Genomic DNA, 27,312 nt, shown 5'->3' on the forward strand with positions numbered 1-27,312 from the left:
AACAGTCCATCCCGATTTGCATATGGCCATGTCTGAACTGGGGTGGCTGAGTGAGCTAAAGAATGGTGATGGATTAAACCCAGATCAGTTGACTGGGGGTGAGTGTTTGATTTGCTCAAACGCTCCGTCCATCATCCCCTTTCGTATCGCTTTGTTCGCCCTAAGTGTGGCAGGGTATGCTCAGACGTGAGTCCCTTGCTCACTTGGCCACTGGATTCAAGATAGCCTGGCTGATGAGGATTATGAATCCGAAACCGGTCCCAGGATGCTTGTTTCCGGTCCAGGGAAGACATGGCTCGGCAGTTCGGGTTGGACTGTTCCCCGAGGCACAGGGTCAGACTGATTTGCATATGGTCATGTCTTAACTGGGGTGGCTGAGTGAGCTAAAGAATGGTGATGGATTACACCCAGATCAGTTGACTGGGGGTGAGTGTTTGATTTGCTCAAACGCTCCGTCCATCATCCCCTTTTGTAACGTTTTGTTCGCCCTAAGTGTGGCAGGGTATGCTCAGACGTGAGTCCCTTGCTCACTTGACCACTGGATTCAAGATAGCCTGGCTGATGAGGATTATGAATCCGAAACCGGTCCCAGGATGCTTGTTTCGGGTCCAGGGAAGACATGGCTTGGCAGTTCGGGCTGGACTGTTCCCCGAGGCACAGGGTCAGACTGATTTGCATATGGCCATGTCTGAACTGGGGTGGCTGAGTGAGCTAAAGAATGGTGATGGATTACACCCAGATCAGTTGACTGGGGGTGAGTGTTTGATTTGCTCAAACGCTACGTCCATCATCCCCTTTTGTAACGCTTTGTTCGCCCTAAGTGTGGCAGGGTATGCTCAGACGTGAGTCCCTTGCTCACTTGGCCACTGGATTCAAGATAGCCTGGCTGATGAGGATTATGAATCCGAAACCGGTCCCAGGATGCTTTTTTCCGGTCCAGGGAAGACATGGCTTGGCAGTTCGGGCTGGACTGTCCCCGAGGCACAGGGTCAGACTGATTTGCATATGGCCATGTCCGAACTGGGGTGGCTGAGTGAGCTAAAGAATGGTGATGGATTAAACCCAGATCAATTGACTGGGGGTGATTGTTTGATTTGCTCAAACGCTCCGTCTATCATCCCCTTTTGTATCGCTTTGTTCGCCCTAAGTGTGGCAGGGTATGCTCAGACGTGAGTCCCTTGCTCACTTGGCCACTGGATTCAAGATAGCCTGGCTGATGAGGATTATGAATCCGAAACCGGTCCCAGGATGCTTTTTTCCGGTCCAGGGAAGACATGGCTTGGCAGTTCGGGCTGGACTGTTCCCCGAGGCACAGGGTCAGACTGATTTGCATATGGCCATGTCTGAACTGGGGTGGCTGAGTGAGCTAAAGAATGGTGATGGATTAAACCGAGATCAATTGACTGGGGGTGATTGTTTGATTTGCTAAAACGCTCCGTCCATCATCCCCTTTTGTATCGCTTTGTTCGCCCTAAGTGTGGCAGGGTATGCTAAGACGTGAGTCCCTTTCTCACTTGGCCACTGGATTCAAGATAGCCTGGCTGATGAGGATTATGAATCCGAAACCGGTCCCAGGATGCTTGTTTCCGGTCCAGGGAAGACATTGCTTGGCAGTTCGGGCTGGACTGTTCCGCGAGGCACAGGGTCAGACTGATTTGCATATGGCCATGTCTGAACTGGGGTGGCTGAGTGAGCTAAAGAATGGTGATGGCTTAAACCCAGATCAGTTGACTGGGGGTGAGTGTTTGATTTGCTCAAACGCTCCGTCCATCATCCCCTTTTGTATCGCTTTGTTCGCCCTAAGTGTGGCAGGGTATGCTCAGACGTGAGTTCCTTGCTCACTTGGCCACTGGATTCAAGATAGCCTGGCTGATGAGGATTATGAATCCGAAACCGGTCCCAGGATGCTTGTTTCCGGTCCAGGGAAGACATGGCTTGGCAGTTCGGGCTGGACTGTTCCCCGAGGCACAGGGTCAGACTGATTTGCATATGGCCATGTCTGAACTGGGGTGGCTGAGTGAGCTAAAGAATAGTGATGGATTAAACCCAGATCAGTTGACTGGGGGTGAGTGTTTGATTTGCTCAAATGCTCCGTCCCTCATCCCCTTTTGTATCGCTTTGTTCGCCCTAAGTGTGCCATGGTATGCTCAGACGTGAGTCCCTTGCTCACTTGGCCACTGGATTTAAGATAGCCTGGCTGATGAGGATTATGAATCCGAAACCGGTCCCAGGATGCTTGTTTCCGGTCCAGGGAAGACATGGCTCGGCAGTTCGGGTTGGACTGTTCCCCGAGGCACAGGGTCAGACTGATTTGCATATGGCCATGTCTGAACTGGGGTGGCTAAGTGAGCTAAAGAATGGTGATGGATTAAACCCAGATCAGTTGACTGGGGGTGAGTGTTTGATTTTCTCAAATGCTCCGTCCATCATCTCCTTTTGTATCGCTTTGGTTGCCATAAGTGTGGCAGGGTATGCTCAGACGTGAGTCCCTTGCTCACTTGGCCACTGGATTCAAGATAGCCTGGCTGATGAGGATTATGAATCCGAACCCGGTCCCAGGATACTTGTTTCCGGTCCAGGGAAGACATGGCTTGGCAGTTCGGGCTGGACTGTTCCGCGAGGCACAGGGTCAGACTGATTTGCATATGGCCATGTCTGAACTGGGGTGGCTGAGTGAGCTAAAGAATGGTGATGGCTTAAACCCAGATCAGTTGACTGGGGGTGAGTGTTTGATTTGCTCAAACGCTCCGTCCATCATCCCCTTTTGTATCGCTTTGTTCGCCCTAAGTGTGGCAGGGTATGCTCAGACGTGAGTTCCTTGCTCACTTGGCCACTGGATTCAAGATAGCCTGGCTGATGAGGATTATGAATCCGAAACCGGTCCCAGGATGCTTGTTTCCGGTCCAGGGAAGACATGGCTTGGCAGTTCGGGCTGGACTGTTCCCCGAGGCACAGGGTCAGACTGATTTGCATATGGCCATGTCTGAACTGGGGTGGCTGAGTGAGCTAAAGAATAGTGATGGATTAAACCCAGATCAGTTGACTGGGGGTGAGTGTTTGATTTGCTCAAATGCTCCGTCCATCATCCCCTTTTGTATCGCTTTGTTCGCCCTAAGTGTGCCAGGGTATGCTCAGACGTGAGTCCCTTGCTCACTTGGCCACTGGATTTAAGATAGCCTGGCTGATGAGGATTATGAATCCGAAACCGGTCCCAGGATGCTTGTTTCCGGTCCAGGGAAGACATGGCTCGGCAGTTCGGGTTGGACTGTTCCCCGAGGCACAGGGTCAGACTGATTTGCATATGGCCATGTCTGAACTGGGGTGGCTAAGTGAGCTAAAGAATGGTGATGGATTAAACCCAGATCAGTTGACTGGGGGTGAGTGTTTGATTTTCTCAAATGCTCCGTCCATCATCTCCTTTTGTATCGCTTTGGTTGCCATAAGTGTGGCAGGGTATGCTCAGACGTGAGTCCCTTGCTCACTTGGCCACTGGATTCAAGATAGCCTGGCTGATGAGGATTATGAATCCGAACCCGGTCCCAGGATACTTGTTTCCGGTCCAGGGAAGACATGGCTTGGCAGTTCGGGCTGGACTGTTCCCCGAGGCACAGGGTCCGACTGATTTGCATATGGCCATGTCTGAACTGGGGTGGCTGAGTGAGCTAAAGAATGGTGATGGATTAAACCCAGATCAGTTGACTGGGGGTGAGTGTTTGATTTGCTCAAACGCTCCGTCCATCATCCCCTTTTGTATCGCTTTGTTCGCACTAAGTGTGGCAGGGTATGCTCAGACGTGAGTCCCTTGCTCACTTGGCCACTGGATTCAAGATAGCCTGGCTGATGAGGATTATGAATCCGAAACCGGTCCCAGGATGCTTGTTTCCGGTCCAGGGAAGACATGGCTTGGCAGTTCGGGCTGGACTGTTCCCCGAGGCACAGGGTCAGACTGATTTGCATATGGCCATGTCTAAACTGGGGTGGCTGAGTGAGCTAAAGAATGGTGATGGATTAAACCCAGATCAGTTGACTGGGGGTGAGGGTTTGATTTGCTCAAACGCTCCGTCAATCATCCCCTTTTGTATCGCTTTGTTCGCCCTAAGTGTGGCAGGGTATGCTCAGACGTGAGTCCCTTGCTCACTTGGCCACTGGATTCAAGATAGCCTGGCTGATGAGGATTATGAATCCGAAACCGGTCCCAGGATGCTTTTTTCCGGTCCAGGGAAGACATGGCTTGGCAGTTCGGGCTGGACTGTTCCCCGAGGCACAGGGTCAGAACGATTTGCATATGGCCATGTCTGAACTGGGGTGGCTGAGTGAGCTAAAGAATGGTGATGGATTAAACCCAGATCAGTTGACTGGGGGTGATTGTTTGATTTGCTCAAACGCTCCGTCCATCATCCCCTTTTGTATCGCTTTGTTCGCCCTAAGTGTGGCAGGGTATGCTCAGACGTGAGTCCCTTGCTCACTTGGCCACTGGATTCAAGATAGCCTGGCTGATGAGGATTATGAATCCGAAACCGGTCCCAGGATGCTTATTTCCGGTCCAGGGAAGACATGGCTTGGCAGTTCGGGCTGGACTGTTCCCCGAGGCACAGGGTCAGACTGATTTGCATATGGCCATGTCTGAACTGGGGTGGCTGAGTGAGCTAAAGAATGGTGATGGATTAAACCCAGATCAGTTGACTGGGGGTGAGTGTTTGATTTGCTCAAACGCTCCGTCCATCATCCCCTTTTGTATCGCTTTGTTTGCCCTAAGTGTGGCAGGGTATGCTCTGACATGAGTCCCTTGCTCACTTGGCCACTGGATTCAAGATAGCCTGGCTGATGAGGATTATGATTCCGAAACCGGTCCCAGGATGCTTGTTTCCGGTCCAGGGAACACATGGCTTGGCAGTTCGGGCAGGACTGTTCCCCGAGGCACAGGGTCAGACTGATTTGCATATGGCCATGTCTGAACTGTGGTGGCTGAGTGAGCTAAAGAATGGTGATGGATTAAACCCAGATCAGTTGACTGGGGGTGAGTGTTTGATTTGCTCAAACGCTCCGTCCATCATCCCTTTTTGTATCTCTTTGAGAAAGTGGGCATTTTCTTGCTTAACCATTCTGTGCCTCAGCCTGTCTGCAGAATTCATGTCTGGGTGAGTATGACAATTGGGCTCACAAAATGAGCTTAGGTGTGCCATGCATATCCTGATGGGCTATCTTGAGCTAGAGTGGTGGGAGGAGTCATTGACACCTGAATAGGGCTGTGCCTGTCCTCACACAAAGATGTCTCCACCCCCATGTAGTGTGTTTGGACCCAGGTCAGAGAAAGGAAGGCTCTTGAGCACTACAGATAATCTCCTTTAATGTTTGCCTGCTTTAAAGGCAGAAACTGAAGTTGTTACACCATAACTTCAGAACACTTCTGGACTAATGAACATTCTGCCAGGAAGAGGCGCTGTATGCTGTAGGAGGGACTGACACTGCTGGTTTGTTGTGCTGGCCTGCTGCTTGCATCTTCTGTCCTGGAAGTGAAAGGACTGGACTTTGCGTTCTGTATCCTGCTTCCAAGGTTCTCCAAGGGCTTGTGTGTGCTTGTTTCCTGTTAAGAAGTCTAAGGGCCATCAAAGACTTCACCTACCTGTGCCTGGGCCCATCTGCTGAGAGTCCTGACTTGCCAAGTGGTACCAAATCCAGCCCCTGGATCCTTAGAAGTGGAATCTGATGAGCTGATGGAGAACATCCATGCTTCGACTCCCAGCATCTGTTTTTATCATCACATCGCTACAAACTTCGATGCATCAACGCTGCCAATACTGGAGCATGATTCCTGATTGGCGCTTTGACCACAGCTTTCCCCGCAGGCCCCAGCTTTCCATTGCAGTGTGTCAGAAAAACCACCACAGCGTGAGTTTCAAGCACTGCATCACCAAAGTCTGTGACGCACCGCTCCAACTCAGATGCAGCACCAGCTTCATCACTGTGGAATTGATGCAGCACGTCTGGATTTTCTCCATTGAAGTTGCCCAGCAGTTAGGAACCAAGGCCCCATGTTCAGAGATTGATGCATCACCTCCCCTTCCAGTAAGGAACTGATGCATCACCTCCCCTGACAGTAAGAAACCGACTCATCGCTTTGCTTTCTTTGCTCCTCGCCTCCCCTATGCCTGTTTCGTCTTTGAATTTTGATGCATCCAAGGTACTTTGTGCTAAGAGTGACGCATCCATAGATTTCTATGGACTGAACTGATTTAACATTTGAAAAGTGATATCATACTTGTGTATGTTGGATTTCTGTCCTTTTGGTCTTGTTTTATTCAGATAAATATTGGCTACTTTTCTAAAATGGTGTGGACTAATTTTTTAGTGTTTTCACTCTATTACTCTGTGTGTATGTACAAATACTTTACACATTGCATCTGAGATAAGCCTGACTGCTCGTGCCTAGCTACCAAGGGGGTGAACAGGGGTTATTTTAGCTGTGAACTCCCTTAACCTGACTAGAGTGAGGGTCTCTACTTGGACAGGGTGCAAATAACTGCCAACTTGGGAACCATTTCTGAAACTTACTTTTTCGACATTCACCAGACACATACATTTTTGTAGACATGGCAGGATTACGTTATTTGCCCAAAATCAAGGATGTTAAGCCCACGTCGAAACTCGCACTTGGTTTATCAGCTCCATAGTCTGTCTCTAACGGCACATTCTCTTCCAAAAGGGCACAACATTATCTCCTTAGCATTGGCCTCAGCTCCATATTTTGTGATTACTGATAAATTATGTAATCTCCCTGTTTGTAAACACAGAAAGCATTGGCAAAGCCAGCAGGTTTCACCTGTGCGAAATCTATTGTTTTTAGGTCTCAGCTTGGCTCAGCTGTGGGCTTACAGGGCGCCCATCTACTGCCATTGGTAAACTTCAGCATTGCTTTCATTTTGTTTTGCCATTCCTCAGGGCATGTGGGCGTCTTGCCCTCTTCTTGTGTTTGGCCCTCCCATAGAGCATGAACCAGTTACATGTCTCCTTACACTGCTCCCAGTTTGCTTAGCTATTTTCTCTTTATTGCCAAACACTCTAATGGAGTACTTGTGTTATCAGACCCTTATACACATACCACTAAAATGCATGATTGTGTACATACATGAATACATTTCTTTAAAAGTTGTTAAAACACAAACAGCACTTGATTATTTTAACTTTTGCATGATCTGTCCTCCATCTGGCCATAGGGCGAACATGAGCCATTGGCATTGGAGTGCTGTAACTGCTCACCATTTACATTCCACAATGACACATTCATTTTTGTTGCATCGCTGATCCTTCTTCAATTAAGGTATTTTTTCTCTCTTCATTGTTGCTTCCTCCCGCTCGACTCGTCTCCACACTACCTCCCTCATTGCTGCTTGTTAGAAATAGGGTAGCATGGTGCAGAGCAGGTAGACCAAACTCCAGGGCATTGTGTAAAGCATCCACGCAGTACACACAGGCGACACGCAAGGCACACCACAACGAGAGACCACACCAGATTAGGTGAGAAGAATAACGTTTGCATTGTATAAAACATACAAGAGTAACCACATAGGTAACCACAGTAGTCTCTAGACTGCGCCAACTTGCGCCAGGGCAATACATACAAAGGGAATATTTACAGGGCCAATTGGGCCGCTGCCAGAACCATTACCAAGGGACAAAAGATAAAAGGAAAAGATAAGTCGATCAGTTTCAAGGCTGTAGAAAAACATAAAGCAATATCATTTAGCATAAGACATTAGGTAGGAATCCATTAACACTGGGCGTAACATTAGCAATCAGTATCAGTCTGAGGGGAGGCATTAGCATAACTCCATTAGCACAGGCATCAGGTAGTATTAATCACCGGTGCATAAAGCCTGAGCAACACCTTGGGCTTGTCATGGGGCACCAACCTTATGGAAAGAAACATTAGATACATTAGTGTAGGGCCCCGTCCCAGTAGGCATGAATCACATTAGGCGTGACATTCACTGTAGGCACAACCATATCCAGCTGGGGGAACCATTATGCCTCGAGACATTGCACAGACTTCATGACATCCCTACGAGAGGCCTATCCTGCACAAAACCATCAGTATAAATGCAGCCTCCATATAGGCGTAAATCCTTGGGGCCATAGTCCTGGAAGGTAAACATTAGGCCTAGGACCAGTGGGCACAGGGTATAAAGCATAACATTAGCATTAGGCACTCAAATAAGCTGTAAGGATACTAACAACACGGCCCCCCCAGCCAACTTCAGCAGTGCCCCCATGGGAATGGTCACATCAATCACCCCTGTCAGTCTAGGTCAGTTCCCGGTGCCACGGTGCCTAGGGGTTCCCTCCCTGGGGTTCCTCAGATGAACAATGTCCCAATCGCGGCAACTGCCCCCTGTCTAGCACGGCAGTCAGATCCAAACAGGTCCCAGGCCCCATACAGTGTCTCTGGATCCCAACCCCGGGACTCCCAGAACGTGCAGCGGCCACTGTCCAGCGGGCCGCTATGGAAAACAACCCAGTCCTGGTTACCGGTTGGAGCAGCCCTCCAAGGAATGCTGACACCAGGGGCAAGCACTGGCTGTGCCCCGACATCCCCCCAACCACCACGCAATTGAGTCCCAATGCCCCACTCACTGGGCCCTCGGGGCAGGCTTAGGCCGTCTCCTCAGGCCGGGACTCCTGGTCAGCCCGGCAGGCTGCCCACAGACACTCCACTGCAGCTGCAGGGCTCTCCCTGCCTCCTGGGGGAGGGGCCCATGAGTTACTCACTGGATCTTGAGGGAGCTGATCCGGGTTCCGGGCTCCCATGATGTCTTCTGGCAGGGGACAGACACCAGTGTGTGCCTCGGCCGGCCCCTGCTTACTCCGGCAATCCATTTTCCCCGGGCCTCGTGGCTCAACACACGGGGCTCTCCTCTACTCACAGGGAGCCCTGCAAATTCCAGCAGCACTCGGGGCTCTCCTCTGACTTCGGAGGGCCCCTCCCCACCACGGAGCGAGGTCTCGGTCAGCTTCCGGGCTGGCTTCGGGCAGCCGCTACTGCAGCCGCAGGGCTCTCCCCGTACATGGGAGCCCCGCCAACACCAGCGCCCCTCCCGTCTTCACCCGAGCCCTCTCCTGGGAACCGGGGCTTCAGTAGCCGGGCGCGAGGCTCCAGACGGCTTCTGGGGCCTCCCTCCTCTCTCCTCCTGGGCAGGCTTACTCGCGGGGGTGCTGATCAGCGGGGTGGGCTCCCGCTCCGGTCTCTCCTCTCACACGGGGCTCCCTCGTCACCATGGGAGCCCCGCCACACCTCCACTTCCTTCTTCTGGCTGGTGGGCCACGCCCCAAACCAGGCGCGCTCCTGCCTGGCTTCCGGGTCACTGCGATCAGCGCAGCGGCCCGGGGGGTTCTCTGCAACCATGGGTTGTGGCGGTGATTTTCTTGCAGGCAAAGCGCGGGGTAGGCTCCCACCCAATTAGTATAAAAACCGCGGGGTAGGCTCCCGCTGGTTTTACGTCAGCAAAAGTGCTGCCATTACACGGTGTAGGCTCCCGTTAAATCAATATCAAAGCCACGGGGTAGGCTCCAGCTGGTTTCCAGTTGGCAACAGGCAGCTCCATCGGGCAGCGCCACCTCCTAGCATTACACAGAAGCCGATTCTTGTGGGACAGCGCAGGCAGCAGGATCCCTCAGTACAGCGCTTGGTGGGCCCCAAGCTTATTATTTAGGGCACAGTCCACAGAAATATAGCGCTTCCACAGCCCAGCGCTGTGGAGAGCAGACACTCCTCTTCCCCGGGCACTTTTAATGCAGCACCCACGAGGTGCCGGGTCCCACCATCAGCCTCAAGGGCCCCAGGGCTGCGCTCCTCACCTCATGGGGGGGGGTCCAGGTCACAGAGCAGCAGGCACTACTGGGCAAGGTCAGCAGTCAGTGAGCACTCATCAGGACAGGGTGGTAGGCTTTGGAAACCATCCTCCTCTGTAGCATGGCACTCCTCCTATACAGCAGCCTTGAATCCTGTGGGGCTTTCACTGGCCCTGTGAACAGCAGAGGGGTTTCAGTTGGATGCAGGATCCAGCAATACAGGCCCAAGTGGCGGTACCCCCTGGCAGCAGGTCCCTCACGCTCATGTCCCTGCTCTGTCTGAGCACATGGTGGCACAGCCCCCCTACTTATACGCTCCTTACCCCACCTACCAGGCAGTGCCAGAAGCTTCTAGAAGCCTCTGGGGAACTGGTTCTAACTGGCTCATGGAGAGGAGTAGAGCACCCTGGGTGCCAGGCTTTCCCTCCAAAAGCTGGGATAGCTGGGAACCGAACATCTAGACCGCTAACCTACCACAGTCAGGTGGCACAACACACAGCCATGGCATCCATTTTAAAAGCGACATCTCACCAGGGTGCATTCCTACAATGGGGGTTAACAAGTGCGCACACCATTGCATTACATTTTGTAGTGTAGTTCCTATTATCCCAATAGGCTCTGCACATTGGAATAATACCTTCAATAGTATAGGCCTAGACCAGACGTTAACTAGGTCTACTACTGTCGATATTAGACTTAAAGTTTTGGGTTTGCCAGCTAGCTCAGAGTTCACTAGAAACTTTCTCGAATAGGCAAGGAGGAGTTGAACCTCCCTGGATAGACAAGAAGGGATTTAGTTTCTGACAACCATAGAACATGACAACTTTGCTCTCCCCTAATCAAGAGTGTATCTCTAGAGTCGTGTGAAAACAAAAGACGACTTATTTTACTCAGTCAGTACGTGCATTCTTAGTCTCACCAGATTGTAGAGAAAAGGAAGAGACGGGCGTGTTCAATAAAAGATGGTATTTATTGATCAGTCTATTTTCTCATACAAGAGAAATGGATCGATATTATTGCAATACTTATGGTAAAGTAAAGTGCATACATTAAAAGCAGAAGTATAAAATAATACTGTAAAAACATTGATATGGTTTTTAAGCCATATGAAAGTTTAAAATGAATAAAATAGATACATACACATATACAATTGACTAATCGTACTCAACTGATGTTTCTAGCTACGCCTAACCCGTGTACCTGACCTAAGCCTAATACGTGGGCGGGGATAGAAAGTTACAGTTTAAGTTAAGTTTGTTTTGCCAAGTGACTGACTAAAGAATTCTCTGCGAGGGGTTATTCAGTTCTGTACCTGGAATCTAGGATGAATGAGGGATGGTATCTCTCGTCTCTGGTCTCGATATTCCAGGCTGCCTGCGAGGGCTACCCAGAAGCGCCGGAGCTGGATTTCTCGGCAGGAGAAAGCAGCGTCTCGTTCTCAGCGCGTCAGGAAGGCGGGGCTGCGTCAGCGGGGTCTGCTCTGCTCTGGGCTTCGGCAAGTCTGGCTGCTCCGATCTCGTCACCACCGCGTGTGTTTGCATAGGGCAATATCGGTAATATTTATACCTTTAAGGTGCCGAGATTGACGTAAGGATGGACATAGATACGTCAATAAGGATGTCATACGACTTGGTCGTTAGCACATTCTTTTGCTGAAGTTCTCGATGAAATCAAAACAATGGCCGCAGGGTTTTTCCCAGGTTGTCATAGGTTTGATTTGTTTTGAGAACTCCGTATGCCTTATCAGGGGCTGGAGGAATATCGCTTGTCTAATTAGATTGCAAGCGTTATGACCTAATCAGATAACACGTTCCTGTGCCGTAGTGTGGCTTAATCAGATAACGGTTTCTGCATCATGGGGGGTTTCTGCATCATGGGATGGCTGCTAGTTAACTTGTTTAACCAGAATAGGGTCAGGAATAGGGGGATCGATACAGAACCTATAGGAATACATCACACCCACTCCACGCTAACTATGGACATATTTACTAATCTAGGCATAGTAAAACATACTGTAGAGTATAGTGTATACCTTACCACCCCAAAATACATAAAATGCATTTTGAAATTATCAAATATACGGAAAAAGCAGTCACATGTATTATATGCACTCAAGCTGTAGAATAATGCTAAAGTAATCACGCATATCTATACATTATCACTAATTTGTATATGAGAATTTACACATGAAATGGCTCTTAATACAGAAAAAAGGTTCGAGACCATTCCATCACAGAATAAGAATAATTATGAACATACCAGCGGGCAGCTAATGTCTATAAAGTATCTAAAATTAGAAATTCTAGTTCTCTAAGAATAGTTCTTACTTTAAGCAGAAGATAAGTGTCCCGAAAAATTGTAAAAATATTTTGGGGCTGCTGAAAAAAATTGCTGTCCGTGAACTGGAGGGAAAATTGTTCATGGTATTTTGCTATTCTAGTTGAAGGCCAAATTCAGGGAACGCCATGTGCGAGCTTGCTCAAAAGTCTCTATTTCTGCTCTGGTGAGAACATCATATCATTTAGACTGTCGAAAAAGCTGTCAACAGCTTCCTGGGAGAGTTCCACTAACTCGGAAAAAGGTGTAACCATGCATTCGTGCGCATGATTGTCTCCATTGACGTTTTGATTAGTATTGCTGACAGAAGGTCGTACCTGATCGATGCTGCTTTCATCTTGAACTTCACTACCCCTTAATCGTAGTGGTGAAGCTTCCACGAATGCCATCATCAGGATTGGTAGCCTTTGAGGGCAGCACAAAGCATGAGCCTTTATTGGACTCAACAATGTTTCTGCATCCATTGGCGCATCCGATTGTAGCGTCAGACAGGTGTCCAACACGCATTCTTCTCCGCATAGCAAGCACCTTAATACAGGTAAAACACATCGATGCCACATTGGTCGAAATGATAGAAACCAAGTCATGTTCAGGTCTCTAAGCCGGGATAGTCCCAGGATTTTTGATATCCGGTCCCGGTATCCAATGGCTCGGATTGTTTCTTCCATTGTCGCAGGTGTTTTGTCTGTGACATGGTTTGCCATAACGAAATATTAGGACCAAGAATAGGATTCCTGCAATTAGTCCCAAAATGAGGGGAAGTCCGCCAAAAATCGAATGGACGAAATCTGGAAAAATACCCAGTATGGCTTTGAATGGTGTTAATGCCATCGAAAATACTGTCTTAAATACTTATGAGACTCCACTGGTATCAGAAATATTTAAGATTTCATTCAGGATTTCTGCGAAATGTATGGGGGAATTAGTTGATAACAAAGAGTGAATCTCTGCAGTCGTCCTTGCGACTAGGTGATCATACGTTTCTTTTGATGACGTGAGCCTGGTCGGCGTCTGAAGAAGCACTGTTTTCATTCTGCTTAAAGTATCTATTCGAATAGAAGTAATTTTCAAGTTGGGCCATGCCCTTGCCTCCCTGTCTGGAAAGGAGCTGGGGAACAATGAGCGTCCACAGCACTTGACCTTCGCAGTCGTAGTTACGAGATAAGGAGTCCCGGGCATAAGACTACAACATCTGCGATCTACAATTAGAACGTAACTCCCATTATAGAGTCTTTGAAAGAATGGTTCTATCTCTGTTGCAGGTGCGCCTAGCTGGTGACATGAAAGGTTATATGAATTCCCTTCACAGGCTCCATGCAAACTAATTCCATTACACAGAAGTGTACCGCTTAGTGACATCGCACAATTATTGCCACTAAGAAACACTTTCTGTCCTTTATTACTGACACATGCATGTGAATAGGGCAAGTTCCATGTTGTTTTAATGTACCCTTTTCCCAATTTTTCGTACATGCCAGCCTGTATATATTTTTGGCAGTATTGAAACCTGAAGGTTGATATTGGAATATTAATTATCCCATGTATTATCCATTCACTGACAGGTCGTTCTGACATTGTCACTGGTAATCTCTCGAGTTTCTCAATGCTCAGGATTGTATAATCAGCACCCTTCTGTGCCATACTGATTTGTTTATCAGTAAGGTTAAAGATATTGAATAGTGACGTTGTGTTGATTAAACGCCAAGGCACATAGCCTGAACGCAGATTTTGTAACGTCCAGCCAAGTTGTACAATAGAACGCAATTGAGACTGACCGTGTTGTAACAACAGTAAGTCTTGCGATATTATGTTGATTGCTGAAGACACAATGCTGTCCAGAGAAAAAATTCTGGAGGACAGAGTCATTAACCCATTGTCCACTACAGAAAGTGATTTTTCCAAATTAATACGGTCAATTTCCCGTATTCTTTCTGCTGTTTCAATTTGAGTCATCTTCCAGGCCTCGTTGTATGCTGCATATACAGAGGCTGCTATGAAACGTTTTTGACGCTGTTTGCGCGGTCCCATAATGAAATCACGCAAGTCAGCACCATCAGTAAGTAAAGTTAGGTGTTGCTTAATTTCTGCCAGTGTGGAAGTTTGTAGCCATTGAAGGCATAATTTGCCCACACTGTAGGTGGTTATTATCCCTGGGTGTTGTCTTTGGGAATATCTAGGGTCTGGCCTGGTCAATTTGAACCCCTGTGTTTTGTTCAGGAATCTGTCTTGACAGTTATTAGTATCTGTGGGCCAGATCAACCACTGTTTCCAATCAGGATGTGTTCTGTTTTGGTTTAATACATAATTTACGTCTATCTCTTCATCTGTAGAGCTATTGCTATTCATTGTTGGTTTTGGAATAGACGGTTTATTTAAGTCTTTGATTTTGGCTAGGCCAAGACAGGTAGTTTGTTGAACAGTGTCATTTAAAAATATAATTTGTTCTGGGATCATGCAGGCTCTAAACAAAGATTCTATACCTTGTACTTGCCATTCTTTTGTACCCCAAACACTTTTTACTTCAACATTTTTGTCCCAATAATCAAAACCAAAAGTATTCATTTGTTCAAAAAATGAGTCTGAATATATCAATTTCGTGTTTGTTATCATGGTCTTTGTCCCTGTCTTATTTGACAATTTAAAATAAAATGTTTCAGCATTACTTGTGTTAAAACCTGAAAAGTATGAATATTTGTCATAAACGGTTCTTGAGCTTCCTTTTGGAGGGGTTGCACAATGTTCCCATTGATTATAATTTAAAACATTTCTAGGTTGTGCAGATTTATGTAGAAATTGGTTACCATAGTGGTTATAACAGTACATACTATCATAATTTGTAGAACCCTGCAAATAATCAAGTTTGGTAAATTTAGCAGACATCACTAGGTCAGACATCATATTATTTATATTTTCAAAGTCCCAATCATCAGCAAATGAGCTTGGTTTTACAAAGTCACTCAATGAGATCTTGATTTGGTGTGGATATTTCAGGATTTCAACCGGACCATAGATTTCGTAGTCAGTGTTGTCCCATGCTACCCCACCCGGTATAGGATTGGCTGTGAAGTTGACTGAAGAAAGTTCTCTTTTCTCGACGTGTGAAGATGTGTGTGGTTTGAGGATCAAGTTGATTTTCTGACTTGCTGTGTCCATTTTAGCATATTTTCCCTCAATGAAGCGTCCCAAAGTTAGTACCATGATGAGCCAAAGTATGAGGATAAATGCACCAAAACCCACCCAAAATTCGATCCATGGAGAAATCAGATATGTTTCTTTCAGTTGTTTCAAAAGTTCTTTAGCTTTATCTTTAAAGGTTTTTGTTGATGGCTGTGTTTTTGATTCACTGAAGCCTTCAGAGGAATCATCGAAGTTTATGAAGTAGCCGGATGCAGTTCTGTCAATTGTTCCAATTGCTTCAGGATTACGGTTTCTTGCATATTCGTTTGTTACTTCATTGTAGATTGGTGTGTCTCTGCTAAATGTTTTTATTTGGGTTTTCAGAGGTTTAAGTTCCATTGCATTGCTGCATAGTCCTTGTCGTTCTTCTGTAGGCGTTTCGAATGTGATTAGCCTCTTAGTTAGGACCTCTGTATTGGTAGCAAACCTTGGTGTTCTGCTACTTATCGGGAGTCCACTTGGCCCACTGTTTGTTATCGGCCACATGATTGTGGTTTTACCAGGTCGATGGATACAACTCGGTTCTCCTTTTTACCAGCAAGCGGCGGTAGTACAACTGATCTTGTCCCGTTGATAGACAAGACAGGAACTGCTTTTCTGTAAGAAGGCCCAAATTCCTTCTTTACCGCGATCTTTTCTCTGACTAGATCCCCGCCTTTTGGAATCCAGACAGGTCTTGCTGGGACAGGTGGTGGTTCTTCAGTGGTTGTTGGCTGTTGTTTCAACTTTATGTTGCTCAGGTCTTTTCTTGTTTCGTTTAAGTCCTGTAAAATAGCCAAACGGTCTTTGATATCAAAGCTTTTTTCCTTCACCACTGAAGTCTGACTGTCGAGGTCTAAGACTAACATCCTAGTTCCAAATAATAATTCGTACGGACTGAATCCCTTCAGAGAATTTCTTGGCAGGTTATTTAGACTACGTTGGACACTTATTAGATGTTTGACCCACCCAGCTCCCGAACCTAATACCCTTTCCGTTATAGATTGCTTTCTGCCTTGGTTTTTTCTTTACACCATCCCGTATCCCTCAGGAAGGAAGTGAGAAGAATCCCGCTGTGCTATGCTCATTTGGCCATGTTTCCCCACAGGCTTGAGGGCTAATGTGAAAACATTGGTCAAACGTAGCATGTTCCTAGCGTATATGCCATTTAGACTCGCTAATCTTTGTATAACAGTCCAGACGTCAGCCGAGTGCTGAGGATCTACATTATAAGTGGAAACTATCCTGTATATGTTAATCGGACGCTTTGCTTTTTACTGTTGATCTTTTCTGGAGTGAAACGCCACGGTAGTATACCGTTTCTCTCGCCACTGCGATCTCTGTTGCAGTTTGGGCATTTTTTTACAAAAATGTGATGCTGCAGGCTCATGCCTGGCCACCAGTACCTTGATTGTAATTCTTCCAGAGAATCTTTTAGTTTGAGGTGTCCGAGACCCTCACCCATATGTGCGTCTGCAATTAACAGAGTTCTCCTGTCCATGTTTGGAATTACTCTATCCCCCACTCCAGGGATTCGAGCAAAAGGGACGGAGTTTGCATCGATTATGTATGTATAATTGAGTGGATAGTTGATCGGTAGCGCTGAGCAGTCGCCTTTTGATGACGTTTTCACCGCCAGCACTGTTTCACCGTCAATGTATTTTATTGTACGCTTTTTTCTGACTACGGAAGCCGATTTAGTTGCTACCGCTGTGGCTGTCTCAGCCAATGAATTCCCTGCAACGTGAACGCCATCACGCTGATGACTCAGTGAGTTTGTCACGTGAGTCTTTGGTAGTTCTTTTTGTAACAGAACTATTTGTTCCCAAAGCAGTTTTTGCTTTATTGTTGCACCTGTGTCATCTTTGTAACCGTTTTGAATCCATTTCTGCAAATCGTTGGTATATGATTTGACGCAGTAATATGAATCGGACACTATAAGTGTCGGGAATTCGCGATCCGCATTATCTAGCGCCATTTTCAATGCTAATATTTCAGTCTGTTGTTCTGAATTAGTTTCTACTGAGTGTGTTTTTGTTAATAGAGGTCTTAGTTTACCTCCGCGCCACACTTCTTTTGTAATCTCACATGTGGGGTTGTATGCTTGTTCTCCCCAAATGGAGGGTTGAGCATGTCCGTCTGTATAGATTACACAAGCGTATTGTCGTAAGGGCAGAATGTCGATTGGCAGAGGGAATGTTCTTTCATATTCTAGATTTTTTAATTCTTTTAATTCTGGATCAAAGTAGTAGTATACTTTGTCCGTTGTAATTGAATTCACCCATTGTATCCATTCCGGATTCAATGATGTTGTTGGTAAATTACATGGTGTTGTTAATGCCTCAAAGGCTGGTTCTGCTGTTCTGACCGTGATATGTCTACCGTTAGCTTTATCTTTTTCTCTAGCTATTGCGGTTTGAACTGCATGAACAATGTTTTCTTTAATACTGAACTTCTTTTCTGCTTCTGTGTATAAGTGTGATTTGAATGCAATTGGTACCTTTTCTCCCTCATTAGAGGTCAGGTATGTGAATCCGCATCTTCCTGGGATGACTCGAATCACAAGATTGCGTGTGTTATCACGTGTTTCTAATTTTGTTTTAATTAACATGTCTGTTTGTAAGGATCTCAGAATTTCTGTGTGTATTTGAGTCCAATTAGTTCTTTTAAAATCTGGTTTTATTAGATCATAAAGGGGTTTGACCCTTTCTGCGTAATTTGCAATGTATGTTCTTCCGAAATTTAGGAAGCCTAGAATTGACTGTAGGTTTTTTAGTGTTCTAGGTGCTTGGAGTACGGCACATTTCTCTAGGAAATTGTCAGCCAGGCTTTTGCCTTCACTTGATAATTCATATCCTAAGAACAGGACTGTCAGATGGGCAATTCTGGATTTTTTAAAGTTGAATTTGTAACCCTCTGCTGCGAACCCAAGTATTATGGTGTTCACTCTCTTCAAGTGAGTATCCAAGTCATCATCTGTTAAGTATATGTCGTCGACATAAGATAATGCTTCGTCATCATATGTTTGTAGTAATTCTGTTACTCTCGCTGAGAATATTCCCGGGCTGTTCTTGTACCCCTGGGCTAACCGACAGAATTGTTTTTGAGTGCCATTTATTGAGAACGCAGACAAATATCTGCTCTCTGGTGCTATGTTTTGACAAAAGAATCCATTAGAGATGTCTAATGTTGTTTTGTATTTTTTGCGCACTATGTTATTCATTAGTGCAGCACTATGCGAGTTTTGCACTGCAAAAGTTTTGCAACATGAGTTAAGGTGTCGGTAATCCAAAACTAGACGATATGAATTGTCTGGTTTGGAGACCGGAAACAAAGGGTTGTTCATTTGTGAGGTGCAAGTTTCAATCACCCCCTGGTATTCTAATTGATCTAGGATTTCTTTTACCTGTTTTTTAGCTTTTTGCTTAATTGGGTACTGCCTTTGTGCAGTAGGTTGTGATTTTAACTGGATTTTGTGAGGAGGAGAGTCCTCATCCCATCCTACATGATTTTTATATAAAGCAGGAGCTTGAGCTACTGCCCACTTTCTAGCAAGTGTGTATTTTTTATGAATTGGGATATGATTTGAGAAGGCAGGCATAATTATTTATTCGCCATGAGGGCAATCCCTGACAAACTCTGGTGGCCAGTCTTTTTCAGCTAGTAGGATGTCATAGCCCTTGGAGAGATTATCCCAAAATAGTCCCCTTATTTTTCTAGTCTTATCCCCTTCTATATGTAAAGTTATTTCATATATTTTGTGAGGTTTGCTAACTCTGGTGTCTGCAGTTTCCACTTGAAGATATTCATTCGTGTCCACTGTCTCCAGATGATTCATAAGGACTTTGCGAGCTATGCTCACTTCTGCTGCGCTGTCTAGCATTGTCTGAGCCCATTCTCCGTTTTTCAGTTGTGTCCTCAGTATTCTCTGCATTGTTAACTATTTTAATGCTGGCTACCTTCTTTTTTGGAAATTGTAATTTCTTTTTTAGATGAGCAGGTTCCTTGTCTTTGGACTTGGCGTGCTCTTCTCTTTGTTCTGATCGTCCTCTTCTTTCCGATTTCTGCGAGGAAGTCTGAAAAGATTGAGAGGGACGTGTATCAATGTCTTGATATCTATCAGGCTTTTTTATATTATCCCTATTTCTACGGTTATATCTCTTCCCAGAGGGGTCACTTTGGGGTGACCTGTGTCTTTGGTTTGGAGATCTTTCTCTCCGCCGAGGAGACCTTCCTCTGGACTGGAATTTCTTTTCTTTAGGATTGGATTGTTTGTTTCCATCCCAGCTCTTTTTTTGTGATGATGAATTATTATTAAAAAATATTTTTTCAGGACTTTCAATCAGTTGTGGTTTTACTGGTATTCCACCTAAACTATCTCGACCTAGTTCCTCATAGGATTTTTCTATGATTCTGGCAATTTCAGCTGGTTGGTCTGCTATATCTGTCTCTTTTAACCTCTGGCGGATCGCCACGTTTGCTGCTTCTCCCTTTATGTTGGCTAATAATATAGCCGAGACCTGCTTGAAGTCTTTCAGTAATTTCATACCAAGAGTTAAAGCGGGTTCTGGACCGTATTCGTCTTGAATTTGTTTTAGCACATCTGGTATTACCGAGATGGATGGAACACCATGTGTTTTTGTATAAATGGAAGCAAAGACTGTACCCCAAGTGTCACAGTCCTCCACGTGTGGTGCGATTCCCATTGGAAGACAGATAGTCAGAATCCAGTGTTTTTCTAACGGGGTGGTGTCTGGAAACACCGCCTCTATTTGGGTGATTTTCTGTGCTAGCCAGAATGGTATTTGTTCCCGTTTAGCCGGTACTTTACCTAGGCAGGACTGTATGTTCTGTGGTGTAATTTTATTTGTGTTCCCCTGGTGAGGGGTCAGCTGTGGAATTTTAATTGCTGGTTGGATTGTTGAAGTCCGCATCACATATTGGACTAATTGTCTATGTACTTTTATTAATTGTTTTAGCTGTGTTAAAAGCTCTGGTGCAGGCATTCTTTCAATGTCTGGATGTGGTGTGTATCCGGCTAGGACCGGCCACGTTGCTCCTGGTCTACCTAAGGGACCGAGCCTGGTGATGTGATTATTATGTTTTAGGGCGCCATTAAATAAGAGCAGGTGCTCTTGAAATTTAAGTGGTACTTCCACCTCCTCGAAAGGAGTGTACTCATTAGGAGGTTCCTCTGTTTTGTAATAGTGGAAGTACTTTGTTACAGCGTTAGCTGCTGGAAAGTGTATCCATGTGTAGAATACCTCTGTCTGCCGACATTCGTGTGCCTCAATTACGAATACGACTGTGCCACCTCTAGGTGTCAGTCCATTTTCTATAAGTTTTAAGGTTATAGATTTCCTTGTGTTGACCGGGATGATTATTATATCCGGGTCTGCTTCTTGCATAGCAGTATCAGCTGCTGCGAGTTCAGTTGCTATTCTAACTGTCTCTCTTTCATCATCACTGTCTACCATTTTTCCGACAGGAAGGTTATTTCTTTTGTTTGCAGATCAGGTTTCTTATGGAAACAAAGATTAGATGCACAATATTTTGGAACAGTGTATCCTTCAACGTTGACTAAACCAAGAACCAATAAAACACATGGAAGGTACTCAAGGTCTGAAGAAAACAAGAAGAGAGAAAAGTGAATAGCAAATCTCTCTTTGGGACCTAGTAGTGTCCTATTTTCATACCCAGACCACACAGTTGATCTAGAGAATTAACATTGTTATACCCAAAAGGCATGAGAAAAATATGAGAAAAATAGAGAAGATACAGAACTAGAGAAAGAATACCCATCAGCCCACTCATAAGTGGAATCTCGTCATCTGGGTATGTGTTGGCAAATGGTGTCCTGTAGGTTCTACCTCGGAAAAGATTCACGAGGCTACCTAATAGTGGACCCAGAACATTACACCAACAGATGGCAGTATATGAGCGGGAGGGGCTAAGTTTGCAGTGCTCAAAAAAGAAGAAAGAAAAGGAAAGTGATCCAAGTGATTCTAAAAATACCTACAGTGATGTCATAGAACACTTTATTAGGGCTGACCATCAAAGTGGTATGATTAAAAAACAGTATGTTGATAGCATGTAAGGAATTGCTACCCACCAGTGATGTTATTCGGTCAACATGTTTCAGCCTAGAAACGGCTTTCGTCAGGACCTCTATGGTGCTACTGCAACACTTACTTTAGTGATGTGATGTGGAATCTACACCCGCTTTCCAAAATGAAAAAAGTGTATCTTCTCCTGTATATACAATGTACAAAAAAGAGACAAAATACAATGTCAACAGAACAGGTTCAAAGATATATAGTTCTTGTCTCTTTGGTCCCTATAGTGTGACTATACTCATTAGTAGGACACTCACCCTTATTGTAGGGAGAGAAAACCTCACCTCACCTGGCCACTGCTCAGGGTAAAAGGAGGCCACGCACTGGAAATAAACAAATCAATTGTAAAGTTAAATCCAGAGGTATTTGAAAAAGAATTAAAACATATGAATTGGTGACACACATGGTAAAACAGCATGGCCAGAATGGTTTTCCATAGCATCAGGAAAAAACGCCCAAAACACAACTGACTGCACTAGCTTACACAGTCCTACAGAGTGAAATGGAACAGGTAGCTAGCTACAATCTCAGCAAAATGAGGTGCCTGCTCCTGTGTTCTAAATGGTTCTTTCAAACAAGGTACCAGACATCCATCTAAATATACCGCCACCACTGACCTCTCCGTCGTTGCCTCGGAGTAAAGACTGAGCCGAGGGGGAGGCGATGATGGATGGTCGTGCGCGGTATTAAGTACACATCGCGGCGGACCTAAAAGGAAGCTCACACCAAAAAGGATGTGATTGGTTGACAGCCTCCTCGTTGGTAGACCAATGGAAGGCAACCTCACAATAGGCCAACGCAAACATACGCGGACAAAACGGAAACTGCCGCTCGATAACGTAAAACACTACCTCCGTCACTTCCAAATAAATGAAATGTGACGAAGAGTGTTTCTTGCTTCACGTAGCGTATGCAAGGAAATTAAGAGAATCATGAGACTTCAGAACGTCCGCAACCCCAAAATTTGGTAGCGGACCTTGATGGAAACTAGTCTCTCGGGCGCCGCTGAAGGCCCGCGCATTGGTTACAGCGGAGCCAATCAGCGGCGTCTATTCGTCTTCAGACAGGAGCCCGATTTTCAAAAGCAAAACAGGCCCATCTTGGTATGAGAAATATCGAGCAGAACCACAGATGCATTGAAATGAAGGCAGACCCATAGAAATGTCCCAAATGGCATTTAAAGGGAATTAAAAGGATCTTCAGGTTTACAACACATACATATATATACCCAAAAGTTGGTTGGTAGCGGAACTCGGTGCGTGTTCATCTCAAGGGAGCCGTTTGAGGCTCACGCATTGGTTGAAGCGGAGCCAATCAGCAGCGTCCCTTTGTCATCACACAGACGACCGCTAATGTCAACCAAGACTCTTAGAGATAGAGGCCACACGAGCGTCTAACTTACACCAGTGTTCGTCCTCAGACGTACATTGGCCGTTTAACTAAGAATCACTGCTGATTGGCTCTGCCTCAATCAATGCGGGAGCCTCCAGTGACGTCTTTCATATCGTTACAGTTATGGTTGTGCCTTTATTTCTTCTGCCAGTCCCTTATAATTTCAGTTCCTTATCAAATACCAAGACAGGCTCGGCTGAGCTTGTGTACGAGTCTTGGTTGACATTAGCGGTCGTCTGTGTGATGATAAAGGGACGCTGCTGATTGGCTCCGCTTCAACCAATGCGTGAGCCTCAAACGGCTCCCTTGAGATGAACACGCACCGAGTTCCGCTACCAACCAACTTTTGGGTATATATATGTATGTGTCGTAAACCTGAAGATCCTTTTAATTCCCTTTAAATGCCATTTGGGACATTTCTATGGGTCTGCCTTAATTTCAATGCATCTGTGGTTCTGCTCGATATTTCTCATACCAAGATGGGCCTGTTTTGCTTTTGAAAATCGGGCTCCTGTCTGAAGACGAATAGACGCCGCTGATTGGCTCCGCTGTAACCAATGCGCGGGCCTTCAGCGGCGCCCGAGAGACTAGTTTCCATCAAGGTCCGCTACCACATTTTGGGGTTGCGGACGTTCTGAAGTCTCATGATTCTCTTAATTTCCCTGCATACGCTACGTGAAGAAAGAAACACTCTTCGTCATATTTCATTTATTTGGAAGTGACGGAGGTAGTGTTTTACGTTATCGAGTGGCAGTTTCCGTTTTGTCCGCGTATGTTTGCGTTGGCCTATTGTGAGGTTGCCTTCCATTGGTCTACCAACGAGGAGGCTGTCAACCAATCACATCCTTTTTGGTGTGAGCTTCCTTTTAGGTCCGCCGCGATGTGTACTTAATACCGCGCACGACCATCCATCATCGCCTCCCCCTCGGCTCAGTCTTTACTCCGAGGCAACGACGGAGAGGTCAGTGGTGGCGGTATATTTAGATGGATGTCTGGTACCTTGTTTGAAAGAACCATTTAGAACACAGGAGCAAGCGCCTCATTTTGCTGAGATTGTAGCTAGCTACCTGTTCCATTTCACTCTGTAGGACTGTGTAAGCTAGTGCAGTCAGTTGTGTTTTGGGCGTTTTTTCCTGATGCTATGGAAAACCATTCTGGCCATGCTGTTTTACCATGTGTGTCACCAATTCATATGTTTTAATTCTTTTTCAAATACCTCTGGATTTAACTTTACAATTGATTTGTTTATTTCCAGTGCGTGGCCTCCTTTTACCCTGAGCAGTGGCCAGGTGAGGTGAGGTTTTCTCTCCCTACAATAAGGGTGAGTGTCCTACTAATGAGTATAGTCACACTATAGGGACCAAAGAGACAAGAACTATATATCTTTGAACCTGTTCTGTTGACATTGTATTTTGTCTCTTTTTTGTACATTGTATATACAGGAGAAGATACACTTTTTTCATTTTGGAAAGCGGGTGTAGATTCCACATCACATCACTAAAGTAAGTGTTGCAGTAGCACCATAGAGGTCTTGACGAAAGCCGTTTCTAGGCTGAAACATGTTGACCGAATAACATCACTGGTGGGTAGCAATTCCTTACATGCTATCAACATACTGTTTTTTAATCATACCACTTTGATGGTCAGCCCTAATAAAGTGTTCTATGACATCACTGTAGGTATTTTTAGAATCACTTGGATCACTTTCCTTTTCTTTCTTCTTTTTTGAGCACTGCAAACTTAGCCCCTCCCGCTCATATACTGCCATCTGTTGGTGTAATGTTCTGGGTCCACTATTAGGTAGCCTCGTGAATCTTTTCCGAGGTAGAACCGACAGGACACCATTTGCCAACACATACCCAGATGACGAGATTCCACTTATGAGTGGGCTGATGGGTATTCTTTCTCTAGTTCTGTATCTTCTCTATTTTTCTCATATTTTTCTCATGCCTTTTGGGTATAACAATGTTAATTCTCTAGATCAACTGTGTGGTCTGGGTATGAAAATAGGACACTATTAGGTCCCAAAGAGAGATTTGCTATTCACTTTTCTCTCTTCTTGTTTTCTTCAGACCTTGAGTACCTTCCATGTGTTTTATTGACTAGTTGGGGGACTAGGTACTAGTGGGTCTATAATAATTTCTCCCCTCGGACCCTCCATCACTTCTCTGTCTCTCTGTAAACCAAGAACCATACATAGGAGTTTCCTCCTGCGAGGTCTGGCGGATATGACCTTTCACCCACTCCAGACGTCTTTGGAGTATTATGGGAAAAAAGGGGTCTGAGTGAAAAAGCACGACTGAGTTACTCTAAATATCTTACGTTAGTTTTATCGCATATCCAAACGCGTTGGGCGCCATGTAGTGTAGTTCCTATTATCCCAATAGGCTCTGCGCATTGGAATAATACCTTCAATAGTATAGGCCTAGACCAGACGTTAACTAGGTCTACTACTGTCGATATTAGACTTAAAGTTTTGGGTTTGCCAGCTAGCTCAGAGTTCACTAGAAACTTTCTCGAATAGGCAAGGAGGAGTTGAACCTCCCTGGATAGACAAGAAGGGATTTAGTTTCTGACAACCATAGAACATGACAACTTTGCTCTCCCCTAATCAAGAGTGTTTCTCTAGAGTCGTGTGAAAACAAAAGACGACTTATTTTACTCAGTCAGTACGTGCATTCTTAGTCTCACCAGATTGTAGAGAAAAGGAAGAGACGGGCGTGTTCAATAAAAGATGGTATTTATTGATCAGTCTCTTTTCTCATACAAGAGAAATGGATCGATATTATTGCAATACTTATGGTTAAGTAAAGTGCATACATTAAAAGCAGAAGTATAAAATAATACTGTAAAAACATTGATATGGTTTCTAAGCCATATGAAGGTTTAAAATGAATAAAATAGATACATACACATATACAATTGACTAATCGTACTCAACTGATGTTTCTAGCTACGCCTACCCCGTGTACCTGACCTAAGCCTAATACGTGGGCGGGGATGGAAAGTTACAGTTTAAGTTAAGTTTGTTTTGCCAAGTGACTGACTAAAGAATTCTCTGCGAGGGGTTATTCAGTTCTGTACCTGGAATCTAGGATGAATGAGGGATGGTATCTCTCGTCTCTGGTCTCGATATTCCAGGCTGCCTGCGAGGGCTACCCAGAAGCGCCGGAGCTGGATTTCTCGGCAGGAGAAAGCAGCGTCTCGTTCTCAGCGCGTCAGGAAGGCGGGGCTGCGCCAGCGGGGTCTGCTCTGCTCTAGGCTTCGGCAAGTCTGGCTGCTCCGATCTCGTCACCACCGCGTGTGTTTGCATAGGGCAATATCGGTAATATTTATACCTTTAAGGTGCCGAGATTGACGTAAGGATGGACATAGATACGTCAATAAGGATGTCACACGACTTGGTCGTTAGCACATTCTTTTGCTGAAGTTCTCGATGAAATCAAAACAATGGCCGCAGGGTTTTTCCCAGGTTGTCATAGGTTTGATTTGTTTTGAGAACTCCGTATGCCTTATCAGGGGCTGGAGGAATATCGCTTGTCTAATTAGATTGCAAGCGTTATGACCTAATCAGATAACACGCTCCTGTGCCGTAGTGTGGCTTAATCAGATAACGGTTTCTGCATCATGGGGGTTTTCTGCATCATGGGATGGCTGCTAGTTAACTTGTTTAACCAGAATAGGGTCAGGAATAGGGGGATCGATACAGAACCTATAGGAATACATCACAATTTAACATGGCGTCTCACACCACACATGGCCTATGCATTTCTTTAGCGTATCAAGAGAGAGAGAGAGTACTAGAAAGCTAGTCCGAATCCCCAGGGGTTTATATATATTGTTATCAACAGGGACTAGCCATGTGGGACCATAGTAGGACTCTGAACTGTATTATCAGCAGGCATCTAGTAGGTGTTTTCATGAAGCCCTCACCCACCAACCTAGTTGGTGGCATGCTTCATCATCGGGCCCACCCAGTCACACCTAATGTGTCCCGGGTGTGCTTCAATGCCTGATTACAGCGGAGCAGGTCTTTTACTGAGAGTGCAGTGTGGTGAGTGATAAAGTGAAGGTTAAAACGGTTCACAGTGGTCCCAGTACCCCAGGGTAAATTAAATTTTAATAACTGGGCCTCCGTGAGCGGTTAAAAACAAGGCAGGTGGATGTTGTGGTGGTAGAGTTAAGACCACCTACATCCGATGGTGGTCGACATGTTTCAGCCAGTTCCTTTCATAATGCTGGCTTTCCTCAGGACCATAAATAGTGTGGGTGCAACTTAAAAAACAAATTAAAAAACAAATAAGTGAGTGTTTTACAGACTATGTGTCGCACTCACTAAGGTGCTCTAAGTGTGCGAGGGGGATTCCCCCACCACGCATACCTGAACGAATAACACGTGTAACAAAACAGGACATACAGAATAAAGAGTCAATTAGCATTTGTCTTTAGGTCACAAGAACCGTAA

The sequence above is a fragment of the Lissotriton helveticus genome, chromosome 4_1 (assembly GCF_964261635.1).
Source record: "Lissotriton helveticus chromosome 4_1, aLisHel1.1, whole genome shotgun sequence".
In the NCBI taxonomy this organism is placed as follows: domain Eukaryota; kingdom Metazoa; phylum Chordata; class Amphibia; order Caudata; family Salamandridae; genus Lissotriton; species Lissotriton helveticus.